We start from the raw sequence: 27,598 nt of genomic DNA, 5'->3' as shown, positions 1-27,598 counted from the left end.
AACTGAATTCTTGTGGTTCTATGATATGCTGAATCTAACTGTGCATTCAGATTTTTAATTTTGGGCCCTGTTTTCAAATTAGTCCATATTAAGGTCCAAAGGGTCCAAAATTAAAATTTGTTTGAATTCATGTTTTTTTATATGCTGAATCTAACCATGGAATTAAGATTTTGGATATTGGACCATTAAGTAGATTAAATTCCCATTTCAAATTTTTAAGTTATCTGACCATATTTATTTTGTGTCAGAAATATATAATGTGTAAAATATTTAATCACTATCCAAATTCAGAGCTGTATCAAGCTTGAATATTGTGTCCATACTTGCCCCAACTGTTCAGAGTTCGACCTCTGCGGTCGTATCCAGCTACTCCAGACGGAGTATTTTTGCATTTAGTATAATAATAAGATATTTACTACATAGCCTGTTTATACAAATGTAGGAGAATACAAACATGCCTATAATATTAATAATATAGCATGCATGTATATCAACAAGGTTTTTAATTAGTTTTAGAGGTAAAGTTTCGGCGAAATATATTTGGCTTTTATTGAGGAGGTATTATCTATTTTATTGCTTCTTGTCACTAGAATTACTCCAACACATCCTTCTAAGCATAACATATCTACATTTATATTATTTCTTTAAAATGAAATAAAACAAATATGCTACAAACAAACGTATAAAAACAAGACCAATATGTGAGCTTGGACTACATCTTTATTGCACTGTGTATTTTTTTCTTATAAATCATCTGGCGTAAAAACACAGCCAACAAAGTTCATTTATTATGAGCCTGATCCAACAACAAGAACAAAACAAATCGCAAAACATAATAAATCATGATTAAAATATTTACTGGTTCAATCACATAACATTCAACTTCAAAAAATATTTCCGAGCAGGAAGCCAACATTATCATTACAAAAAAAAAATTACACCACTGAAAATTAGTATATCAGCAGCATGTAGATAAGTGTTAATTTATTATGCAACAATGCAATTAACTGGTACGAAAATAAAAATATTCCAAAAAATATCCACATGATACGTCTATGAGCAGTATCTAAAACAATCAAGAAATAAAATAGATAAGAAGTGTGGTGCGTCTATAAGCAGTATCTAAATTAAATACGATCAAGCAATGAATTAGATAGGAAGTATGATACCTATCAATAAGGTTTAATTATTCTAAGCTATTATTTATTATTTTATATCATAATAAGTTCTTCATAATGTTTATATAGCACATATATCTACGATCTCGACAAACCTAACATTTTACAGAAACTGCTAGTAAAGAGTTAGACATATGAGATCCAACAGTTAATTTGATGCTCTAATTTCGAAAAATCATTTTTCGTTAGTGGTACTCGAAATAGATTGTATTGAGTCTCCTCATGATGATTTTAGGATACAAAATATATAGTCCTATTTGCTCATGTTTGCTTATATTGTTGACACATTGTTCTGGTATGAGAAACTCCCAAATAATCAATCAGAACGAAAAAGGTGCAGAGAAAAGCTAGGTAGTGCTCACTGCTACCAATTAAGATTTATGAAGGTTTCAAAAACATTAAGTCAATGTTTTAGAAAGAGTCTTCAGACTAAATACACAATGTGAACGGACGGACGAACTGACGAATAAAACACAATTATCATCAGATGGATCTCCCGCATTGATGGCGGTGTATAGATATGCCTAAATTACATTAGTTTAACTATACCAATATTAATTAATAATGATTACGTAATTTACGTCTGAATTACAACATTAACAACACCAGATATAACTGAAGGTAAATGCAATTATTATTTATAACAAAGTAATTATTACTGTAAATTTTTTTTATCTTTAATTATTACTGTAATTAAGAAAATTGCATAATCACAAATCAGAAACATGTAACTGCAATATGTAATAAGTGTAAGCATGGAAGTACAGTACTTACACGGTGTAATTAACTTTATCTTTGCAGTGTGAAGGCGCACTGTCTTTTCAATTAAGCAATTAACTAATTGGAAAGAAGCATTCTACCTAACGCAAATATTGTCTGATAATTTGATTTATTTGTTTACAATGTTTTATTAAATGTTAAGTTGTTTACAAACCAAAATAAATATGGCAAATAATGAACGTGTCGAACTTAACTTAAATGTATCAATATATCGATATGAAGAAGACAGTATTTACAACACGTTGAAAGAAGATATTTTTTTCAAAAATGCTGAAAATGTGAGTATTAAGTACAAAAGATAATATAATTTACAGTATGACAAGTATTATTAATAATCTGAATATTTCTGCACCAAATAAAAAGCAATACATCAATTTCAGAATGAAGACTAGTTTGATTTTATATGTCAGGTCATTCACCAGTAATTGCACTTTATAAATTGTCTGCCGAAGCACTGACCATACTGAGCTGATGGTACGCTCGGGGACTAACATTCCACCAACAGTGGTACCGACCCTGTGCTAATATATTTTATCCTTTTCAAAAACAGATATTTAAAACGAAATGATACCTTACGTTATGATTGTATAAGCCAGAAAGCCTAAAACGATAGAATAGACTGTTCACACGTTACAGTTAGGTCGAGAGGTCCCGTAGGCAAACAGTGTCGACTTCAGCAGTCCTTTCAGATATTCAATGATTCGACCCTTATTTTCTCTTTTCCTCCTTGTCAATACGAAAATGGACAACAGGCAACGGTAAGGGGTTAATAAAAGAAAGCAAATGTTCAGAATGTACATGAGCACCTTGTGAGATTCATAAGTATAAATAAAAATGTTTACATGCATTTCGGGAGAATTTTTCGCCCTGTTTTGTTGGGCATAGGGCATTTGAGCGAAAATAAAAAATGCACATACTGTAGGGTCATTTGAGCGCCGACATCATATTAGGACATTTTAGCGCCGGAATATTAACCTTACCTGGATTTTCAAATAGGACGTTTGAGCGAAATTTCCTGTGATACTTTTATATGAATTAAGAAAATATTTTCGAAAGTAAGAAAAAATAGTAAGTTTTTAAACCCTACTTCCACCTTCCCGTGGTGAGCAGGAGTGACAGATTATATATATATCTGGCGAACGGAAGAGATACTCCTACATCATTCTTCATTTTTTTGCTCAAATGTCCTATGCTTATTTTTTATTTCCGCTCAGATGTCCCAAAATTTGGGCTCTAAAATGTCCTTACTTTGGCGCTCAAACGTCCTTTTTTATCGCTAAAATATCAATTGCCGGTTTTGTTATTCTTAGGTTCGTGTTGTTTAATCTTGTTTTTTTACAATATTAGTTTAGCCTTTTCGTCATTATAATTTGAAGAAAGAAAATAACAGAGTGAGTGCTGGAAAGTTGTCTTACCTTTAGATGTTAGTTTACTCTTCAATATTTCATGACAAAACGCTCTGTTTACAAATCCATTAACAGCAATAGTCAGCATTTGTCGTTTGTTAAATGTTAATCACAAAACAAAAACAACGCATAATGGTGCTATTGTTCATATAACTTCTGTTATTAATCAATTCAAATTTTCTATATTTTGAAAAATATGACTTCTCGTGTAAAATTGTTGGTACATTTCACTTGTTATATTTAATGTAACGTGTACTTGAAAATTAACTAAATGAATCAAGTCAACGATATGGTGGTTATCAGTCGTAAGCAATACACACCACATTTTATGAGAAATTGTTCATTGGCAATTAAAACCGACATTTCCTTTCTGAAAATTGAACCATGGTAATTTCAATTATCCTATGTGTAGTTGATGTATTTACAACTGCAGTTTTAAAATATAATTTATTAATATTGACATTATATAATAAGTTAGTAGCTGTTGTTTTCCTACATGTATAACAATAGGTCAAACAGATACATTTGCCATGAGAACGTTGTAACCTTAAGAGATTTGTATATTAGTTTTTATATTTGGTATCATTTTAAACTATTTGTTTTATAAGTCATTCGCTTTATTTTAGTTTGTTTACACTTGCCGAGATCAGCGTCAGTTATGAATTGACAATTTGTTCATTGATTCATTTGATAAAATCAAAGTTTGCTGCAATGATGGGAGAAACAAAACAAAGGAAAAAATCTTAATGTAGGATCATAATCTCGAGCTAGCTTGAAGTAGAGATTGATTGAACATGTAACATCTGCGTAACAGTAACAGTATTGAGATGTGAATAATCTGGCGGGAATTGACAGAAGTCACAGCAAAGGGCGATCAAACAAAATGGTTCTGTGTCACCAACACGTTTTGATTGACCGATACAATGTGTCTGCTTCTAAACTCGCATGAGACATGGTTTCGCAGTACTTAGATCTTTCGATACCAGAAAAGTCGTCTGATCTGTGTAATTATATGCTTGTGTTCTTTTCAATGATATGACATTTTAAGTGAAGGTGAATTCCCCTGGCGGATGATGCATACATTGTAAAAGACACAAATTCGACGGTTTTTCGAAGTTTTGTTCTTTGTTCTTTATACCTTATGCAATTCCTTCGGGTTTTGTTAGTCTCTTGATTTGTATATAATTCTAAATGGATATTTAGATGTGTACATTGGCTATCTTATATTTCTCTAATTTTATTACATTTTCACAAAGAGGAATTTCCTTTACTAAGTGGATTCCTAGATTTTCTGCGCAATTGTACTGCACACGGAAATAGATGATATATTTTCTTTCTATTAACAGTAAATTCGATTTCTGTATTCTTTTCTTAGAATAATTATGTGTCATTATCTATATATTTTGGCTCTTAAATGAAACTATATTTGTTTACCTTGGTTAACCACCTACAGTTGTTTATCTCTTCATCATCTATACATACATATATTTATTTTATTCGTTAATATCTTCGGCTGTGATATAAGTTCAAACTTACTTATAGATATACATTTGTGTAATATCATTTGAAAGTGTTTATTGAGGGTTTGTAAATTAGCTTTTTATTATGCAATAAAGACAAAAAAAATATTCATTATATAACAGGTATTGTTCGTTTCTTTCATTTTACCTGCAGCAGTAATAATGAAGCTTTTATACACGAAAAACATGCAATGAATTATTTGTAAATCTACACAGTTAAAATTGATTTTTACATAAAGAACTAAAGAGATAACAACAAAATTGGGTGTGTGCGATTTTTTTTTAATAATCTTATTATAGATTTGAAGGATCGATGGGGTATTTGTAATCATTCCGAAAGAGAATAGGTCGAAATGTGTACATCATTATCTTCGATTTCATGACTAAGGGTGGGGGTTATGTAAAAAAAAAAGAATAATAGCAAAGAAAATATTCGTAAAAACCTTTAGTTAAATTATTCTATGTTGCAATTAAGATGGTCTCTAATGTCAGAATAAGACCGAAACATTTCGATTATCTTCATGAATGGCGATTCGCTCAAAGCGTTGACTTAGACATAGAAAGATTTGTACCGTCTGGCAATCAAAACCTTACGAAAGTGGGTGGTCAGTTTAACTGTGCGTTATGAATCATTACACAGCCTAGTCTGATCGAAATTGGGAAGTTTTAAAAATCCGTTGTCCAGTGTAGGGATAGTGCCTCTGTATATAAACATTAAAGAACCATTAGCCTAGACTGATCGGAATTGGGAAGTTAAATCCGTTGTCCAGTGTAGGGATAGTGCCACGGTATATAAACGTTAAAGAATCATTAGCCTAGATTGATTGGAATTGGAAAGTTAAATCCGTAGTCCAGTGCAGGGATAGTGCCACTGTATATAAACATTAAAGAACCATTAGCCTAGACTGATCGTAATTGGAAAGTTAAATCCGTTGTCCAGTGTAGGGATAGTGCCACTGTATATAAACGTTAAAGAACCATTAGCCTAGACTGATCGTAATTGGGTGGTTAAATCCGTTGTCCAGTGTAGGAATAGTGCCACTGTATATAAACGTTAAAGGACCATTGAAATTCTCTGATGGGTTGGAAGATGGCCTGAAGATCTAATATACACACTTTTATAGCGACAACCCAAATTTCCTTCCCTTCATCCAGGGCGACCTTCATTTTCGAACCTACCTATATCATTTATTATTATTATGTTCTTGTTGATTTGTGCTGAACATGCATGTAATAATGGTTAAACGAGCATCAATCAATCATAGTAACCAAATTATGGAAGTTTAGCAACAATCATGTATATTTATTTACACATAAACTGCATCTGCCATAAAATTCAGATGCAGCTTGTATATATTCATCTCCTAATTGACTGTTATTCCACTGTAAAATGCTGATGGCGTGGAAATTTCACGAGGTTAATAAATAACATGCTCATTGTTTTTCGTGCGTATTCTCTGTGTAAATAAGTAAATGCAAGTTGACTGTGGACAACATATTTTATCTTAATTATAATAAAAGAACAGAGTGCCAATGTCTCCCGCGTTGCACATATCTTATCTATCCAAGGTACAAAGGCAATTACCGAAAAAAACCATTTCTTTTTGGTTCTTTAAAACTTTTTATAAATATCTTAGAGATATGAAGGCTTCAGAGCAAATGCAATGCGATTTCCGTTATAATTAATATTTCCAAGAATTGTACACATGAGAGCACTTACAATGCAATTTTCTATATAATCAATATTTCCAAGGGGCATGATTGATCAGCACTGATTTTCGAATTTGTCCGAGACATTGATGATTTATACCTATAATATAAATTTCATAAAAATCTGGCAAGAACTGTACAAATGAGAGCATAAACGATGCAATTTTCCTTATAATTAATATTTCCAAGGGGCATAAGTCTTTGAAAAAAAAATGATCGACACTGATTTTAATTAATTTCGAACTTGTCCAAGACATTGCTGATATAAACCTATGATATATATTTCATAAACATCTGGCAAGAATTGTACAAATGCATATCCAACTATAGCAGTCATCACGTGACATTGGCGACGTCACACATCACCCGTATCATGCCCAAGTAAAATGTATAGAAATGCACAGGGGCTTTCAGGAATCGATAAAATAAATTACTTTAAGTTCATGCAGGAACATATATATTGACGGGACTTGACACTACCTGATTGTAGTAGATTTTATCGTCGTGCCATAGTTGATAAAGATACGATACAGAAACGGACAAGTGTTAAAAACGGACTCGCTATTATCCTAATAATTTCTGATATTATCAAAAAAATGTCATTCAAACTAGTTTTATAGTGATGCTGGTGTATCAGACTTGTATTCTGTCACTTCAAATTTGTTAAAATCGCAAGCATTTCATCACAGAATTGTGCAGAATGCAAACCAGGTAATAAAAAAATGGCGGCCATTGACACGATGATTTACAAATTCCCAAACTATTATAAAACACTTCACATCAAATAAATCAAACTTATTTTGGTAATTTTATATGACAAAATGTATCTACTAAATGATAAAACTTGTATTTATTTACAATTAGAGTTATGTGGTTTATTTGTTGAGCAGTTCTGATAGTTTTTCAGTCAGACGCTACCAAAATCCGTAAATCTCGGGAAGTCTCGGGGAATCCGAGATTTTATCAATTTTATACTGAAAAGCGTATCAGATTCATTTCCCGTTAGATATACTGTTCCCAGGTTCATGATAAAAAAAAGTGTGGAAATATATAGTAATTCCTCATATATTTAGAAATATATTTATGCCTTTTGGAAAAGTTTAAATTTTGGTCTTCTCCTTTCCAAATGCTTTTGAAAATTTGTCTTGTTGCCTCGATAATTCACACTGTTAAATCATCCAACTCCGATAAATATTGGATTTTCTGTCGTGTTAAACCTAAAATTGCGATTTAAACAAAACAGATGGAAAAATTGTGGAAATATGTGCTTATTACTATATTTATAAATATTTGAAATATCGTACATGCAATAGTTTAATTTTTTATTACGTCCCTTCCAAATTGATTTGAAAATTAGCTATTTTCAGAAAATCGGGTATTATTTTTCAAGATGGCGACCACATTGACAGCGTGGGCCGACTTGGTAAAAATATATATTTTGTAAGATTGTTACAATGAAAATCAAATAACTGTTGGATGCTCGCGTTTTCAATCATTGTCTTACCTTAAAGCAGCATAGAATCAAACATTGGTTCCTTTTGATAAAGCTGATACATGCTGTTGTTTTTTTATAAAAATTTTAAAAAATGGCGACCAAATAATTTTCAAACGTAGACGATATTCGACACTTATTTTGTCCATGCAAATAATTCAATTTAATTTCACTGTTTATATTGCAATTAAATATGACACGTTATTGTCACTATAATGATAGCCAAGGACATAGCTAGATTAAGGAGATATTAAGTCATAACATCAACGTAATCAAAGAAAACAAACATGGCACCTAATCACGATGTAAGTTTGTAGATGTATGTTTTGACAATACCTATGTTGATTAGTGTTGTCAGATTCTCAATGAAATTCATTACGATATTATTTTATATTTATAAAAGAAGACCTCGAATGGATATTAACCGAGGTGAAATAACTATATTTTTCAATTTTCTTTAAACCATTCATCGGGTAACTAGTAAATTTTACATAATCCTAATTAAACCAGTAACATGCAGAGTTATCGAACGTAATTATGACTGGAATAGTTGCATATGAGAGTGCAAACGATGCAATTTTCCATATAATTAATGTTTCCAAAGGGCATAACTCTTTTAAAATTAATTGATCGGCAAGTACTGGATACACATCACAAAATACTCATCCTTTCTTTTATATTTGTCACGTTTTTTTATGTTCTGATTTTATATTCAGTGTTTATTTACAATTAAGTGTTAATAAAACACATATATAATAAGAGTTTTACTCCATTTTCAAAGTAAACTTCATGCAATGTGAATCACATGAATAGATTCAAAGAAACATTTATCACACGTTCTGGTATTTTCCTCGTTTGATTTCTTAAAATTATCATTAACTACACAAAAATAATTGTCTAAAATCGCCTTTAGAGTTATTGCCCTTAATCTAGTTCAACTCGGAATAGGTCACTGAAGTACATGACGGTAATCATAGTATAATTGGATAAAATTATTCAGTCACGATATTAAAGTAACAAATAGATATGTTTTACGGAGATGTGAAAATACGAAAGAAATCATTTTGTGGGTTTAATATAAACAAAGCCGATTTGATATTTAAAGTGGTGGGGATGGGGGTGGGGTGGGGTGTTCCTTAGAATTAGGAGTGAAAGGACCCTATATGACAACAACAATGCTGTAATTTTACAAGTAAACTGCATTTTTTAAAATTTTTTTTAGAAGAGGAGGGGCTCCGGGTTGCGCCCCCTTTGTAAACCGAGCATGAAAGCTATTAATTGAAAAAAAACTTACGTATGATTTTGATTATCTCCTCATTTTAATTTTTAAGTTCTGATACTAGTAGATATTTTGAATTGAGTCATTTTAGGTCTTTCCACTTTTCCGTGGTAGTGTTTGTGGAGATTACTCTTACAACGTAAAGTCTTCGGTTAAACGGTGTCAGTTTTAAAAGCGTATAAACTGTTCGATATCATATACCAAATATCTAAGCGACATCTTGCGAAACAACAATACTGCGCAAGAACAAAAAATAAGCGGAAGAAAAAAATAAATTAATAAAAACCAATTTTTCAGAGAACAATTGAAGGTCTTTCCACTTCTCACGATTTATTTTCTTATGATAGCTGATTGTTTGCTGATTCCAAAAATATACGGTTTCTATACATTTTTCTTTGAAATAAGGGAGGTAATTTGTCACTTCCGGTCTGAAAATGTCAATTCTAGTATTATTAATTTTGATGGTTTATTTGACACTGCTTCCAAAAATATATTGTTCTATATACTTTTACATAAGATAAGTATAAAAAATAGCCACTTCCAGTTTACAAAAGGTCACTTCCGGTTTGCTTTTTTCACTTTATAACCTAATGCACAAAGTCCTATGGCTTTATTGTGTATAAATATGAATTAAAAGCAATGGTCAAAATCTAGAACGTCAAATTTACCTATGACCTTGACCTCATTTTCGAGGTCTTAAACTAAGGACCTCAACTTAAAAGACCCTATGTCTTTAATATGTACGGTAAACGAGTTTTATCACTTTACGCATAATTCTAAAAATCAGAGGGGCAAAAACTCCCATTTAACGCTACGCATCATTTCAAACAAAATTTATGAGTAACGTCATATTGCAACTAGCGTAAAATCAGCGTACATTTGACACTCGAAATGACATTTTAAACCGTATTTTGATATTTTCATATCAAAATGAATCGTAAGAACTGGAAAGACCTTCAATTGTTCTCTGAACAATTGGTTTTTAATTCTAATTAGGATCCTTCCGTGTGAAACAGACACTAACACCGAAATTGTAAATAGCCTGGAACATAATATATTGTTAGTATAATAGTCCCAGTAATAACCCAAATAAGCATTATTATTGTTTAATAAATTAACAGTTGAAACTTACATTTATATTATTTAATCTAATGATAGCCTTGTTGCACAGTAAAGTTTCAACTGCAATTTTAAAGTTAATAAATATATGATATTAAACACGTCATTCGATTTATTTTGCAATAATTTAAACAATTAGACTCTGAACATGTATATTGGTGTTAAAAATAGCATTCTATACACGCGTCTGGAATTTATTTGTATACATATCAATAAAAGAATCAATGAGGTAAAGATCAAAGAGAGAACAAGACAGATTAATATTTATAAAAAGACATGTATGAGGGTCTTGATTGAGATTCCTTCATTTTTGTATTCTTTTTTTTTCCTTTTATTCTTTATTCTTTATTTTTCGGCATCATCATTATCTTTTCTTTATATTTTTGGCGAATTTTTCTCTATTTTTGATATTCTTGGCAGTTATTCTTCTCTTTGCGTCCATTATATTCTATTCTGTAAACCCAATCCAAACCCTCATGTAGAGATCTGGTTTGTAATCTTGCGCATGTTTTTAACGCACCTAATTAATAGAGTATATTTCTTGCAACGGTAAACACAGAAACAAGGACTATTTGAATGTTTTAAACCTTAAATCTCGCTTTGAAAATAAAGATGATGAATATCATCATGATGATGGAATAGTGTTTAACGTCCAGTGGCAAATATTACTTACACGTCTTGACGAGAATATGCTAATGAAGTGTGAATATGAATCTTCTTTTATACAAGACCGACCCGCTAAACCGGAAGATGAAGTGTCGCCCTGTCTGGAATTATATTATTCCCACTTCAAGCAGACCGGTCTTTGCTCTGACTCCTAAATGCCTGGCGCTTAGAGGAGAAATTTTCAAATCATTTGTTTGCCCGACCTTTGATCGAACTCATAGCCTCCCGAGATAAAGAGGACGATCGAAAATCATAGGTCAAAGAAGGATTAATAATGAAATTTAAAGGAGACAAAATGACGAACAATAGTAGTCAACATGTTACACAGACAACGAAAGATCCAGGAACAGGAACCACAACAAAAAAACGACTTAACTAATATGCTCCAAAATAATTCGCATTTCGAACAACATTTTTTCTATTAATCTTTAGCTCCGGGAATCTCACTCAAAAGAGTGACGAAAGATACCAAGGGGACATTCAAACTCATAAGTCAAAAATAAACTGACAACGTCAAGGCAAAAAAAAAAGACAAAAAGAAAAAGACAAAAAGACAAACAACAGTATGCAAAACACAACATAGAAAACTAAAGACTGATGAGCAACACGCACCTCACCAAAAACCGGGGGGATCTCAGGTGCTTCGTAAAAGTACAGATCCTGCTCCACATGTGGCACACGCACTTCACCAAAAACCGGGGTGATCTCAGGTGCTTCGGAAAGGTAAACAGATCCTGCTCCACATGTGGCACCCGTCAATTAAGGAAAACGATATTTTCTATTTCCACATGATTGCTCTTCTATATCAGTTGTGTCGACTGTTTTAAGAGATATTTCCCAAAAATTAAAAGGGTAAAACGTGATTAAAACAAAGATTTGAAAATAGAGGGTATTTTACGTATATGTTTATATTTGATCGACATGCATATGTTTTCAAAATTGTGTTATCTTGTTATACGGAGCTCCGCCTTTCTAGGTTATGTAGTGATCAAAAGTGAGCGTAATAAAAAGACTGTATTATTCGTGTTAGGGCATACATGTACTACAATTTTTAACCAAATATCTTTATAATATGAAATTGTAGTTTTTGTGAAGTATAAGCCTTAAAGGTTTAATGACTCTGTAATTTGAGGAGCTTCAATAAAGATTAAGTTTTCAAAATTTCATATTTGGTTTGTAACATGTGAGATATTATATGCTAATACAATCTGACGTATCATTGGCTCACACTGACTAAAATGTTATTACTTGGAAATGATAGTGTAACAGCTTGGTAAGAATCCCGGCAACCATAATGCTTAGGAAAGATTGAAACATAGATTTATATCATTTATTTCAGATAATATAATATGAGTATATGGACCCTGTAAAAATAAGTTACAGAAAAATTTAATTAGATTATCAAAATATTTGCTTCAATACATACATTGTTAATGCATACTTTGGCAAAATTTTAAAACATCTGACTTTCCAACAGAAATGCTCAGTTTATAACGAAACCAGACGTCTAATTAAAATGTTTTAGATACTGAAGAATGTTATGTTTTTTTCTCTCAGTTTATACAAGAAAAAAATACCTAGAAACTATTTGAACAAGCGTTTTTTTCGTTATTGAAAAGATGAAATTGAATGATTTCCTTCACATTTTCGATAAACAATTAGTTTCATAAATTGTATTATGCTGAAGTGAAATTGAATAATTTAAGAAGTGTCGTTAAATCATGCATGCATGTGGTAATTTTACGGCAATAAATAAAATATGAATGCGTTTATTTAATGAATACTGAAAGTAATGATCACGCTATTGTTAAACTTTATAATGCATTTTGACACTTAGTCTACTGGAATGTGCCAACATTTCTTCTTCGTGTATCTTCAAAAATCATTTCGGAAAGCCTGAATTGGACTATAAATTATTATTTGATACGAGTAATTCCCAGCCCTTGGAGGTATAACCCTTACTCGCTGCAAAGAAGAGTATAGTTTAGAATCTCATAAGAAATAGTTAATTGCTTTGATATGTAAATATAACTTAATTTTTGTAAGAAGTATGAGATAGACCTGAAATCGTTTAATTTTAATTTAAATCAACAGAGTCGTTATCAATTTAGATACTACTTAGGAGTGCTCGCTCCTTTCGTGAAAGGGGAGTAACTCGTCTCCAATTATAACAGACGTCCAATATGAATATAAGACGGCAAAATAAAAAGAAGGTTACTGGGATTTAAGGAAGAAAAGCATCTATTTACCATTAAACATTTCCGCATGAACGAGTGCATATCAGAAAGATTTCTGGTAAAAAAAGTGAGCATTTAAGGGCTTGTATCTGACAATTTGCTGCATATACAAGATAAGATAAGATAAGATAAGTTTTATTTTCCAAATTAGGCCCCCAGGGGGGCATATACACATAACATATATAATTGATACAACATACAGTATTTTACATATAATGTGTATTTAGTTTTGTTGAAGGATTTAATTTTCAACTAAACTATTGGAATTGCGGTTTAAATACTTCAATGAAAAACCAACTGGCTATGGTTTTGTATTTTTTTTTAAAGATTCATTTAACAATTCAACTTGTAGGCCACTATTAAAGGATGCACAGGATATTGAGGTAAATGATCTCTCCCAAACACTGTATACTTATTGATTATAATGGCAGATCAAAAGATGGTAAATTATCATAGAAAGGTCAATACCCTAAGACAGGAAACTGACATGTACAAAAGGAGATTAAATTAATTATGCCCGACAGAGTTTCATTTAGGATAAAGATAGCCAATATTTTTGTGATAATATATCTAACTAGTTTAGCTAGTCATTTGGGAAATAAACATCCATCCCGTGTAGGATGAAATCTAGACCCCATGCACGTTAAAGAACCCTTTCAACAACTCTCTGAAGTGGTCCGTATTCGACCTGTTGGTTGGAAAATATTTGGTCCATCTCGAGCATACCAAAATTTTCCAGTGGCAGTCCAAATTTACCGCCCTTCCTACTTTACATAGGCTACATGTACCTTTTGTACTAATTGTAAATTTGTTCTCGTCCTGAAAATGCATTAAATGTTTGCCACTGGACTTAAAGTGTACAACATGATGGTGTAACTGAAATTCGGAGCTTAGAAAACAGTCTTGCAAAACACAAACTATCGCAATGACATGCAAAATTTAGGTACATCGGACAAAGTATTTAGAAAAAAAGGCTCTGATTAAAAGAGAACAAACAGATCTTAAATTGAAAACAATTAATCTAATTAAAATACAGACCTCTGATTTCGTTATACTAATTTTCGATAGATCGATACTTTAATTAGATTGGAAAACAATATCAACACGTAAAGCCACACGATGATTCATAATGAAAAATCGGTTTGACGAAACCGCCACACAAGACAATACACTGTGATCTTTTTTTAGAATAATTGGATGTTGCGTCTCCGTTCAAATATCACTGAAACTACATGTATTTATAACAATGCGGAAAAATTCAAAAGGAAGTAAGGCCAGGTGCACCGAATTCATTTGAATTTCCTTTTGACGTAAACATTTATAACTTGAAAACCTTCCTTATTCTGTGGTTCATCATGTACCTGGGGAATCAATTACAGATGTTTGTTTGGGTTCTTGTAACTTTGATAATAGTGTTTATATTGGCACTATGATCAGCATCTTCAATTCAACTATTGAAAATATTCAAGCAAATGCTTGCTTTGATCATAATACGTGTGAACAATGCAGTAAAGTATTTAAATGATCCTAAAAAGAAACTTTGCAAATAAAAGAAATAACAGATGATCTTAGAAACAGGTCTGCGATACTGTACATGCAGTTCAAAGATAACATAATTCTTTAAATCAGCAAATAAATTGCATAATAGAGAGATAAAACGATAAATTCCTTCCGATTGATAGTGCATATACAATGAAAGCGATTTAATTTTGAATTGTAATTTTGCTGCAGTGCGTGTACAAAATAAGATACACACATAGCAAGTGCGAAGAGGTTATCATGAAAAGAAAACATCAAAGATGTAAGCAATTTAGTTTTGAAGAATGATATCTTTTTTTAATGCTTTGTCAAAATAAAAATGTCGCAATATTAAAACAAATTGCTTTCTTTAAAAAATAGAAAAGCAATACGTGGACCCAATACCGCTGACCAAAAAATTGTTGCTGAATTTTTGTTTGCTTTTGAATTGAAACAATTGACTGTGAATAGAATAAGCACTCAGTTTGCCTTATTATCCGGATGCATTTATTTTATTTATCTTATCTTCATATTATGTTTTCTGGATGCCTTCAATTATTCTTAACTCGTTATTTAAGCTGTCTGTACTCATGGTAGATGTATGTAGATAAATCTAAAGTCCAATTTCCATGTGAAGTGAAACCATGTGGCATGCAACTTATAAGAAGGTTTCGTATATTTTTTGAGAGATACACACCAGCTTCATTGGGTCCTCTTAGATAGGGACTTATTTTGGTCTCATAAAACATCTCAAATTCTAAGGATTTCCTGATTTTACTTAAATCAATCCAAATATTCTACAGGAAAACTTGGTTTTGAAGAATATCTTATTTTCAAAAGTTTTATGAATACCTGAACATACTCTCAAAAGAACGAATTTATATAAAAAGATATGTAGATATAAAAAGATACCATGATTAAAATGTTGTACGCCAGACGCGAGTTAAGTCTAGAAAGAAACATCAGTGACGCTTGAATAAAAAAAGTTAAAAAGGCAAAATTAAGTTCGAAGTTGAAAGGAATTCAGGACCCAAAATTTCGAAACCAAGGTTTTGCTGAATACATCTAAAGTAATCTATTCCTGGGGTAGAAAATTCTTAGCATTTCGAAAATGTCAAAGTTTATAATAGGACAGTGACTCAAAAAAGAAAAGAAAAGAGAAACAGCTAGAGGTCAGAATACCGAAAGTAATGATGACCGTGCTTGAAAGTCACATGTCAAGATCTTTCGGCCTTGTCCTGAATTTAGATAATAATAGTTCACGAGCGAAATTAATATTAATGCATGCACATGGTATTTTTTGCGCAAGAAATAGTAAATAGAAAGCATACGCACTGATACTCTGGATAAGAATATGCATTTGCGTCATCACATATATATATATAAGTTTATTGTTTTCTGTTTGGTAATAAATTAATAATAAGATCTATTTTGTTACATCTTGTGATCCGTTTATTTGGCAATCGCCAATGGCAGTCAGCAGCTAGGGTTTAAGAACATCAGTTGTTCGACCTGCTAGTCAAATGCGTTTAGTTAAAATATACTTTTTCACTCATTTGGTTTTTTGGAAAATGTTGTTTGTGCTGTATTTAGACCCCTCTACCAAGAAATTTATTTTGCATGCACACGTATAAAAAATGCGGGTTTTATCCAACGCAATCATTGGTTTGAACGTTGTTTTCAATTCAGACTTGTTTATATTTTTTCGTTTGGGCTTGTATTATATTTGCCTTCGGGTTTATATGATCCGTTCATCCTATTTTGACTCTTTCAAAATTTAAGAGTCTATCCTAAATTGAGGTAAATTATATGGCCTTCCAAATACCGTTTCGATTCCTAACATCACTGAAGAGACATTAATTGTCGAAATCCGGATATGGTGTACAAATTGTTGCACCTCATGTTTGCGGTATACCACTTTTTCCGCAAGTTTATTGTTTTCTGTTTGGTAATGAATTAATAATAAGATCTATTTTGTTACATCTTGTGATCCGTTTATGTGGCAATCGCCAATGGCAGTCAGCAGGGTTTAAGAACATCAGTTGTTCGACCTGCTAGTCAAATGCGTTTAGTTAAAATATACTTTTTCACTCATTTGGTTTTTTGGAAAATGTTGTTTGTGCTGTATTTAGACCCCTCTACCAAGAAATTTGTTTTGCATGCACACGTATAAAAATTGCGGTTTTTATCCAACGCAATCATAGGTTTGAACGTTGTTTCAATTTAGACTTGTATATATGCAATGATTATTGAAACTGTCATTATCTTATATTAATTTTCTTATATATATATATATATATATACAAAATTAGTATATAAAAGTCTAAATTGAAAACAACGTTCAAACCTAAGATTGCGTTGGATAAAAACCGCAATTTTTATACGTGTATACGTGTGCATGTAAAACAAATTTCTTGGTAGAGGGGTCTAAATACAGCACAAACAACAATTTCCAAAAGACCATAAAAAGTGAAAAAGTCTATTTTAACAAAGCGCATTTGACTAACAGGTCGAACAACTGATGTTCTTAAACCCTGCTGACTGCCATTGGCGATTGCCAAATAAATTGATCACCAGATCTAACAAAATGGATCTTAATATTAATTTGATACCAAACAGAAAACAATAAACTTGTAGAAAAGATGGTATACCACAAACATAAGGTGCAAAAATTTGTACACCATATCCGGATTTCGACAATTAATGTCTCTTCAGTGATGTTAGGGATCGAAACGGTATTTGGAAGGCCATATAATTTACCTCAATTTAGGAAAGACTCTTGAATTTTAAAGAGTCGAAATAGGATGAACGGATCATATAAACCCGACAAGTATATAATTTATTGTTTTCTGTTTGGTTTTAAATTTATAGTTAAGATCCATTCATTACACCTTGTGATCCGTTTATTTGGCAATCGCCAATGGCAGTCAGCAGGGTTTAAGAACATTTGTTGTTCGACCTGTTAGTCAAATGCGTTTTGTTAAAATATTCTTTTTCACTTTTTTGGTCTTTTGGAAAATGTTGTTTGTGCTGTATTTAGACCCCTCTAACAAGAAATGTTTTTTGCATGCACACGTATAAAAATTGCGGTTTTTATCCAACGCAATCATAGGTTTGAACGTTGTTTTCAATTTAGACTTGTATATATATATATATATATATATTGTTTATATATATATATATACAACTCGTCTAAACATCAGCCCAACAATGTTAGATCTGTAAATTTGCTTTCGCAAATTTTTTGTTCTTCCCTCGCCGGGATTCGAACTCATGCTACTGAGATATCGTGACACCAAATCGCCTGCACTGTATCCGACGCGCTAGACCACACGACCACCTAGGCTTCACAATAATAAAGCTTTCGGTGGCCGGGTGTTGCCTTTCCTCGTCAGTTTTAATCTAGCGTCGTAATACAGTACATGATATATTAGGCATGAAGATGGAATTGAAATGGCTTAAATCGATCAAAGACATTTAAACAAAAACAAGTAAACATAAACTGAACGAATAAGAAGTATGACACAATATAAATATGTATGGTTGCCAATGAGACAACTCTCCACCAGAGATCAAATTACGTAAAAGTGTAAGCAAGTAAGTCTTGTTTTCTTGTAGTCTAACGTCATTTGCAACCAGATTGATGATTGATCGATTGGTATTTAACGCCACTTTCAGCACTTTTGTGCTATTTCGTGGCTGTCACTTTTTATTGGTGAAGGAAGTCGTAGTGCCCGGAGAGAACAACTGACCTTCGATAGGAAAACTTATATTTGCTACTGATATCATAACCGTATTAAGATATGATGAATAAATTTTATATTAAAAGCAGTAAAACAAAACTGCAAACTGAACTAGAGGCTCTAAAGAGCCTGTGTCGCTCACCTTGGTCTATGTGAATATTAAATAAAGGACGCAGATGGATTCATGACAAAATTGTGTTTTGGTGATGGTGATGTGTTTGTACATCTTAATTTACTGAACATTTTTCCTGCTTACAATTATCTCTATCTATAATTAACTTGGCCCAGTAGTTTCAGAGGAGAAGATTTTTGTAAAAGATTACTAAGATTTACGAAAAAATGGTTAAAAATTGACTATAAAGGGCAATAACTCCTAAAGGGGTCAACTGACAATTTCGGTCATGTTGACTTATTTGTAGATCTTACTTTGCCGACATTTATTGTTTTTTACAGTTTATCTCTATCTATAATAATATTCAAGATAATAACCAAAAACAGCAAAATTACCTTAAAATTACCAATTCAAAGGCAGCAACCCAACAACGGGTTGTCCGATTCATCTGAAAATTTCAGGGCAGATAGATCTTGACCTGATAAACAATTTTACTTCATGTCAGATTTGCTTTAAATGCTTTGGTTTTTGAGTTAAAAGCCAAAAACTGAATTTTACCCCTATGTTCTATTTTTAGCTGTGGCGGCCATCTTGGTTGGTTGACCAGGTCACGCCACACATTTTTAAAACTAGATAACCAAAGATGATTGTGGTCAAGTTTGGTTTAATTTGGCCACGTAGTTTCAGAGGAGAAGATTTTTGTAAAAGATTACTAAGATTTACAAAAAATTGTTAAAAATTGACTATAAAGGGCAATAACTCCTAAAGGGGTCAACTGACCATTTCAGTCATGTTGACTTATTTGTTAATCTTACTTTGCTGAACATTATTGCTGTTTACAGTTTATCTCTATCTATAATAATATTCAAGATAATAACCAAAAACAGCAAAATTTCCTTAAAATTACCAATTCAGGGGCAGCAACCCAACAACAGGTTGTTCGATTCATCTGAAAATTTCAGGGCAGATAGATCTTGACCTGATAAACAATTTTACTTCATGTCAGATCTGCTCTAAATGCTTTGGTTTTTGAGTTATAAGCCAAAAACTGCATTTTACCCCTATGTTTTACTTTTAGCTGTGGCCGCCATCTTGGTTGGTTGGCCGGGTCACGCCACACATTTTTTAAACTAGATACCCCAATGATGATTGTGGCCAAGTTTGGTTTAGTTTGGCCCAGTTGTTTCAGAGGAGAAGATTTTTGTAAAAGATAACTAAGATTTACGAAAAATGGTTAAAAATTGACTATAAAGGGCAATTACTCCTAAAGGGGTCAACTGACCATTTCGGTTATATTGACTTATTTGTAAATCTTACTTTGCTGAACATTATTGCTGTTTACAGTTTATCTCTATCTATAATAATATTCAAGATAATAACCAAAAACAGCAAAATTTCCTTAAAATTACCAATTCAGGGGCAGCAATTCAATAACGGGTTGTCCGATTCATCTGAAAATTTCAGGGCAGATAGATCTTGACCTGATGAACAATTTTACCCCTGTCAGATTTGCTCTTAATGCTTTGGTTTTTGAGTTATAAGCTAAAAACTGCATTTTACCCCTATGTTCTATTTTTAGCCGTGGTGGCCATCTTGGTTGGTTGACCAGGTCACGCCACACATTTTTAAAACTAGATAACCAAATGATGATTGTGGCCAAGTTTGGTTTAATTTGGCCACGTAGTTTCAGAGGAGAAGATTTTTGTAAAAGATTACTAAGATTTACGAAAAATTGTTAAAAATTGACTATAAAGGGCAATAACTCCTAAAGGGGTCAACTGACCATTTCAGTCATGTTGACTTATTTGTAAATCTTACTTTGCTGAACATTATTGCTGTTTACAGTTTATCTCTATCTATAATAATATTCAAGATAATAACCAAAAACAGAAAAATTTCCTTAAAATTACCAATTCAGGGGCAGCAACCCAATAACGGGTTGTCCGATTCATCTGAAAATTTCAGGGCAGATAGATCTTGACCTGATGAACAATTTTACCCCTGTCAGATTTGCTCTTAATGCTTTGGTTTTTGAGTTATAAGCTAAAAACTGCATTTTACCCCTATGTTCTATTTTTAGCCATGGCGGCCATCTTGGTTGGTTGACCAGGTCACGCCACACATTTTTAAAACTAGATACCCCAATGATGATTGTGGCCAAGTTTGGTTAAATTTGGCCCAGTAGTTTCAGAGGAGAAGATTTTTGTAAAAGTTTACGGACGACGGACGACGGACGACGGACGACGGACGACGGACGCAAAGTGATGAGAAAAGCTCACTTGACCTTTCAGGTCAGGTGAGCTAATAAAAGGAGATGTACAGTATACGCCAATGGTACAACAACTAAACTACACAAAAAGAGTAAAAGAAAAAAGAAACAACATATAGAGATGAAAAAGTCCTTTTCTATAAGTGTACGCAAGTAAGTCTTGTTTTCTTGTAATCTAACGTCATCTGCAATGATTATTGATCGATTGGTGTTTAACGCCATTTTCAGCACTATTGTGCTATTTCGTGGCAGTCAGTTTTTATTGGTGGAGGAAGTCGGAGTGCCCGGAGAGAACAACTGACCCTTCGGTAGGAAAACTGACTTGGCCCGAGAACACAGTTATTTCGTAGTGCATTTCTTTTAGACAATAAATTCAAATTAAAAAAATCGCACCTGCTCTATTTCAAAAAGATTTTTACAGTGTAGTGTACTACTATTGATACAAATAATATCAAAATTATAGAAACTTCTACCAGCTCTAACTCAAAATATTGACAATTCTGTGTTAAGGGGGCTAAAATTCAGTTTGACAGCTTCAGACATTCTAATTTTTGACCTTTTTTAACTGGACCAAATCACTACTTAACATAAAGATTCAGCACCAAAATTTTTTTAACTTGTAATTTCATCCCCTTACTTAATATTTCATGCATAAAATATCAAGAAATAAATTGGGAAAGTGTATCAAAAAAAAAATGCAAGTTATACACTGTTCACACTAGGGACTATATTTGTAGAGGACGATAACTGTGTCCTTGGACCACATATGTACACTTCTACATCATTTTTATAATATTTATACAATTTATAGATGTCTTAATCGTCTGAGAACAGAATTAGTTGTGTAAGAATAAAGAGGAACTATAAAGATATGCCATTGACGCCTACAATGGAATGCCTCAAAATGATAAAAATACATAGACCTACAAGATAAAACAAATAACGTTCCCGATTTGGAAAAGGCTCAAAAAAGTTTGACGAGGTAATTTAATCTCGCTTTTTGGAGATCTCAACCCCTTGCATGATCTATGGAATAAAAAGCTTCAAGGGTACATATAATTAAGTCATTGAAAATGCAAACGGAGTTACAACAATATTAAGATTAGATACTATGGATTTACGTTAATACAAAGAAAATGCATTTTCATATTAGTGTTTACTATCTTTTGCATCTTATCAGAAGTTGTCCCCACATTTTATTTCAAATTAAAGATTTTCTCTGACTCAAATTACAGGTAGCAAATTGGCTCGATTTTAGTGATACCAACCAAACAGCGTCAGTCGAGGCGTCAGTTGACCTTATATTTCATTACCGTATAATTGGTAAATATTTGCGTGAAAATAATTTCTTTGACATAAATTCTATGTTAATTGTTGAAAGAAAGGAAATGTCGTGTGATAAATATAAATACTTTGAAATTATAATTATGATTTTGAAATTTTCCATTAATATTTTTATCAAAAACTTGATGACGGCAGATGTAAAAAAATATTTTTATGTCTAAAATCATGATTTACATATTCACTACATTTATTATTGTTCTGATGAATACCAAGAAAACATCTACACTCTAAGACATAAGTCTACGCATACCCTCAATATTTATGTTTTGTCCAATACTGCATGTGTGATGAACATAACCTCAAATACTATGACGGCCGTCTTGCAACAGAAACGGTCGGTTCAGAATTCACATGCCAGACTGAAAGCTACTTAAAATCTAAAAGTAGTCCATGGGGGAGCTGAAATATCTTTAATGATATATATAAAACGATACCGCATATCAATGACCTTGCATTAATATTCATCGTACAGAGGTTATGAAATAAAACATCCTTGAACTCAACTCGTATGCCTATAACTGCCTCATCAACAATTTGTGATCCAATCCAGAACACATTACATTAATAGTTTAAATATATGTATATCTATATTGGATCAGTACGAGTTACTATGATCGCCACATGACATTGGATAGCGAATTCGTCTTAAAGTGACTTTTAGTAATGAATCTATAGTATGATACGTTCAATCACTTCATATCACTACGATTAAAACTATTACATCGGACAAAATCATAAATAAAACCAGTTGTTGAGTCAAAAAGATATACGTAAACTTTAAAAAACGACTGTTCAAATCAATAAAACAAATATTTTGTAAAGCTAAGTGCATTTATAATGGTTACTAGTATCAGGGGGAAATAAATCAAATGATTACGATCTTGTCCGACACTTCTACAAAAACGCAATAGATAAAAGATCACATTTTGGTAGCCTCTGATAACGCAAACAAACACAACTATGTTTGCAAGTTTACCTAGACTTACTCTTTCTTATTCAATATCTATGAACTTTTGTATGTCCCGTCCATGTCTGTCATTATATCTGTGCATCCTTCCAACAGTTACTCGAACTTTTTATCGGTATGTCTGAAGATAGCGAGCCAATAATGCATTTAAAAGATTGAGGTTGTGTTACTATTTCGATTCGAATTAACTACTTTTCATGGGGCTATGAAAGGTGAAAGGCCAAAGGCGGGGACATGCGTGTCGTCCTGAGTCATCTAACTATTTTGTAGTCTATAATTTTAAAATTCAATGGCAGATCAATGATTTTTATAAGTGGTAGGATAGGCAATTGTGGACATTTTGTTTTAAGAAACGCAGTTAAAGCCGATTTTTTTTTAATGTCGCCATTTCAAAGGCCGAACATGTTCGCCAGGTTTTCTTTTTGCGTTTCCATTATCCCTGATTTTTTAGTTAAAGAAAACTTGGTCAAAGACAACTTGGTCAAAGAAAACTTGTCTAAAGTCATCTTTTGTCGTTATCAAAGTTTTTCATCAAAACTTTGGTCAAAGAAATGAAAAGAGTTCATTTTTTACAAAGAGAACAATGGTCCTAATAAACCTCTCACACAATGACTGCATTACACTTTCACTGTGTATTATATGTATTACCATTTTAAGAAATCCTATACAAGTGTAAGGAGAAAGGGGACAATAAACTGGTGTAAGTAGATAACAAAGAAGTACCTCTAATATTCTCCTTTAAGAACTTCACGGGAGGACTAGGTCGAATTGATGAATATTTTTTTAGAATGCTCACATTATACCTGCTTCTTGGTAACATTGAACCACTGATCGAAATAAGTTCAATGCATTTGTCTATCATTTTATTCCTTCATAGCAATTTCCTTAAACTCTTACTGGATCTCATCTCACACTATGATTGGTTAATTCTCGTCAAAGTTTTTGATCAACGTTTTTCTTGTAGGGCTGTCACTATCAAAAACCCTTCAAAAATTGAACGAGTTTCCTTTGTCAAAGAAAGCTTTGATAGTGGCAATGGATATTCAATGATCAAAGTTGCACGAGGGGACATTTTCGCAACTTTATCTTAATCGCAAAATTAGCCCACTTAAGCATCTCGCTATTATTTCTCGGTTTAGCGTGTTTCTGAGTAATCTTCTTGAGATTTTCTCATATGTAAAAACATGATTTAAGCTAATAGATGCAATGCAGTCTGATAAAGTACATGTATAATATAAGAAGGTATTTGTCAAATTGTTTACTCTTGATATTTTCTTAACGAAGATTAATTGTTGTTTATCAACATTTTATACCTACGATCAATTAGCCGAGAATCTTTAATTACTGAACTCTACAGTAATTCTGAATAAATTGTATGTTAGTCGCGTCTCGTTGGTTCAAGGACATTATTACATATAAAATATTTAAGATTATTACTTTTATCAGATAGAAATGTCAATGTTTTCTTGAGCACAGAGTGTTTAGAACATTTTTCTTATGGGACGACCATTTCGTATTCAGGGGGGGGGGGGGGGGGGGATTTCAGGAGGATTTTTTCCCCGAATTGATAATTTATTTTCATCTGTTGCTACGCATGCTTATCTATTTTCAATTTTGTACACATTTGTAGCCTGCATTTTGTGTTGCAGAATATCTTCATTTTCAAATCCTCCTGCCCCCTCTAGAAACTCAAATGGTCGTCCCCTAACCATCGGAATAAAAATTTTATTCCCTTTGTATTAACGAATTTCAGGAAAGAATTGATGTATCCATGGTGTTACATGTTACAAAATTAGTGATTGGAAAAATGTGTGTTGTTATTATCATTTCTAACGTAAGCTTTCAACAATATTGTTACGTTAAATGTAGTTCACATATTGAGGACGACCTCAGATTCAATCACAAAAAAGCAAACAGGGTTCAAATCAAATGTGGTTACATATATGATATCGTTGTCGCTATCAAACTTTTTTTCTCGCCCTCCTCATGGTGCCAATTTAAGCACTCTTAGATTTTGGTATAGCGTCTTTATAATGTATCTCTTTTACGTTGATTGATATCTCTGCTGAAATTGCAATTTGTCTTTGTTGCCACAACTCAATATAAAGATAATTAATTCTTAACTGACTTAATATACTTCAAAGATAATATAAAATATTCAATTTTACGCCCTTAACATGCTTAACTTTCCTATGATCATTGTGAATATTCTACCGTAAGCCGCTAACTACGGCGAGGGCTTAGTTTTATTCTACTGCATAGGTCTGAAAGTATCTTTTAAAAGCATGTTTCAGTCTGTAGAATGGAACAGGTTAAAACAAAAACTGTCAGATTCAAAAATGAGTTATAAAACTAAAAGGAATAAAATAAATATGAGAATATGTGATAAATATATATTCCCTTCTTTCTGTATAGAGAAAGCGAAATTGTAAATTCTTTTTGTATCCAGTTTTTTCGTCACATACTTGCAATTGAATGAGATGAATCAAGTTAAGTGTCTATATTGTTTATATACACTAAACAAGCAATCATTATTACAGATGTATAATCAATTAATAACATTGTTTTGTATATCATTTCATATATCAGTGTGACAGCGATTATCGAATTGCTGCCTTCAAGTTATTTCATGAAGTCCTACGAGATATATATTAATATTTGAAAAGTAGATAATATCTTGATGAAATTGTTATTTTCCTGATCTACTTTTTCGGTCGGATCATTATTTATAACGGTATGGAGACCCTCTCAATGTAGATATCTTGTATGACAGGTTCAAATTTTTCTAACATAGTCGGAACAATACAAGAGCATAAAATGGGTGGTCAAACACGCAATATCTTATCATAGCGCGGTAATCAAGATACATTATGTCAAACTGTGTCAGCTACAAGGAAATCTACATGAAAAGTCAAGTTTAAAATGTACAAATAAAAGCAATTGTAAATAAAAAAAAAATCTTACCGTAGTTTTATCGTTACAGCTTTAAATTCTTCAAAACGGAGAATCATAAATATCCATTGTTTTAAAACACAGTTTAGATTGTCCCATTTGAATAGTATTTCGCAGTGATACTACGTTTGCCTTAGGTCTCATTCATTTACATTTATTTGTATTATTGACCCATGATTTTACAGATCAAAAATCATATAGGAGATGATTAGTTACAGTTTTCAGTAATTTTACACGTTAACACAAATACTAATATAACTTTCGTTTGATCAGCGATATAATATGAAACTAAGCTATGTTACAAATAAAATATTGCGTGTCGAAGTTTGTGTGTTATGAGGAAGCCGTTTAGTATGTTTTACTATTTCTACTATTCATCATGTTAATTTGACATGCACGGCATTTTTGATTGGTTGTTTCAGAATATTTATCTCGTTTCAAAAATGCATTTCTACATTGAATGAGTGTTGCAAATCGATGGGTAGTTATATTTGAATATAAAAGCTGTCAGATTTATGAATTTACGTACTTCATGCAACATTAAATTATTTATCGCCTTTTTCTATACAATAATTGAAAAATTATAAATAATAAATAAAACTAAATCTTTGTAGTGACAGGTTCTGCTATAGTACTATGACTTCCCCTAGTACCTGTACATCAAAAAACAATTGAAGGGTAAGGACTATATTTCAATGTGTTTTTTTTTATAACTTTTGATAACTACTAATGATTTGTGGATGACTTGTATTTAGGATATTATTTGTTGATCTTTCATCACCTGGTTATGCCTTGTATTTAGGATATTATTTGTTGATCTTTCATCACCTGGTTATGCCTTAAATTTTGTTCAGAAGAATTCTCTTTTGGAATTGCTTGCGACCATGAATCTGGTTCTAGTAATACATTTTTACGCATATAATTCCTGTGGTTTATTAAACATGTCAAACGTAGATTTTCTCTTTTTTAAATATTATTTGAATATAAGGTTTCCAGATCACTATTCATATCATAGCAACAAATTCCCTGATAAACGTTAGCTTATTATGCCACACAGTTCTTTGATATGCATTATATCATATGTGGTATTTGGTATAAGTTATATCCATCATGTACAAAAAAACCTGTAATTACTACATCGAATACTTGAAATACATTTCTTGTAGGTTGTATATATATGAGACGAATTATATATTATATAATATAGACATACAAAGCTATATCATCATAACCCTAACATGCAATCCGTTCCTATATCCCCGCCCTGAAAATGTTTGACAAAATACTATGAGATAAAACATCAATC

General features: G+C 32.1%; 1 protein-coding gene across 4 annotated transcripts in view; it reads right to left on the bottom strand.

Annotated features, from left to right (window-relative positions):
* Positions 1-26,617, bottom strand: part of LOC127710089 (FMRFamide receptor-like) — an 84,943-nt gene extending 58,326 nt beyond the window's left edge. For all 4 annotated transcript variants that reach the window (XM_052215838.1, XM_052215837.1, XM_052215843.1 and 1 more), the window contains exon 1: positions 26,305-26,617. The gene's annotated coding sequence lies outside the window, so the exon portion shown is untranslated. The remainder of the gene's footprint in view (positions 1-26,304) is intronic.
* Positions 26,618-27,598: the final 981 nt, after the last annotated feature.

The sequence above is a fragment of the Mytilus californianus genome, unplaced genomic scaffold, assembly GCF_021869535.1.
Source record: "Mytilus californianus isolate M0D057914Y unplaced genomic scaffold, xbMytCali1.0.p SCAF_7, whole genome shotgun sequence".
NCBI classification, from domain to species: Eukaryota; Metazoa; Mollusca; class Bivalvia; order Mytilida; family Mytilidae; genus Mytilus; species Mytilus californianus.
This window is presented reverse-complemented; position numbering and strand designations above follow the sequence as displayed.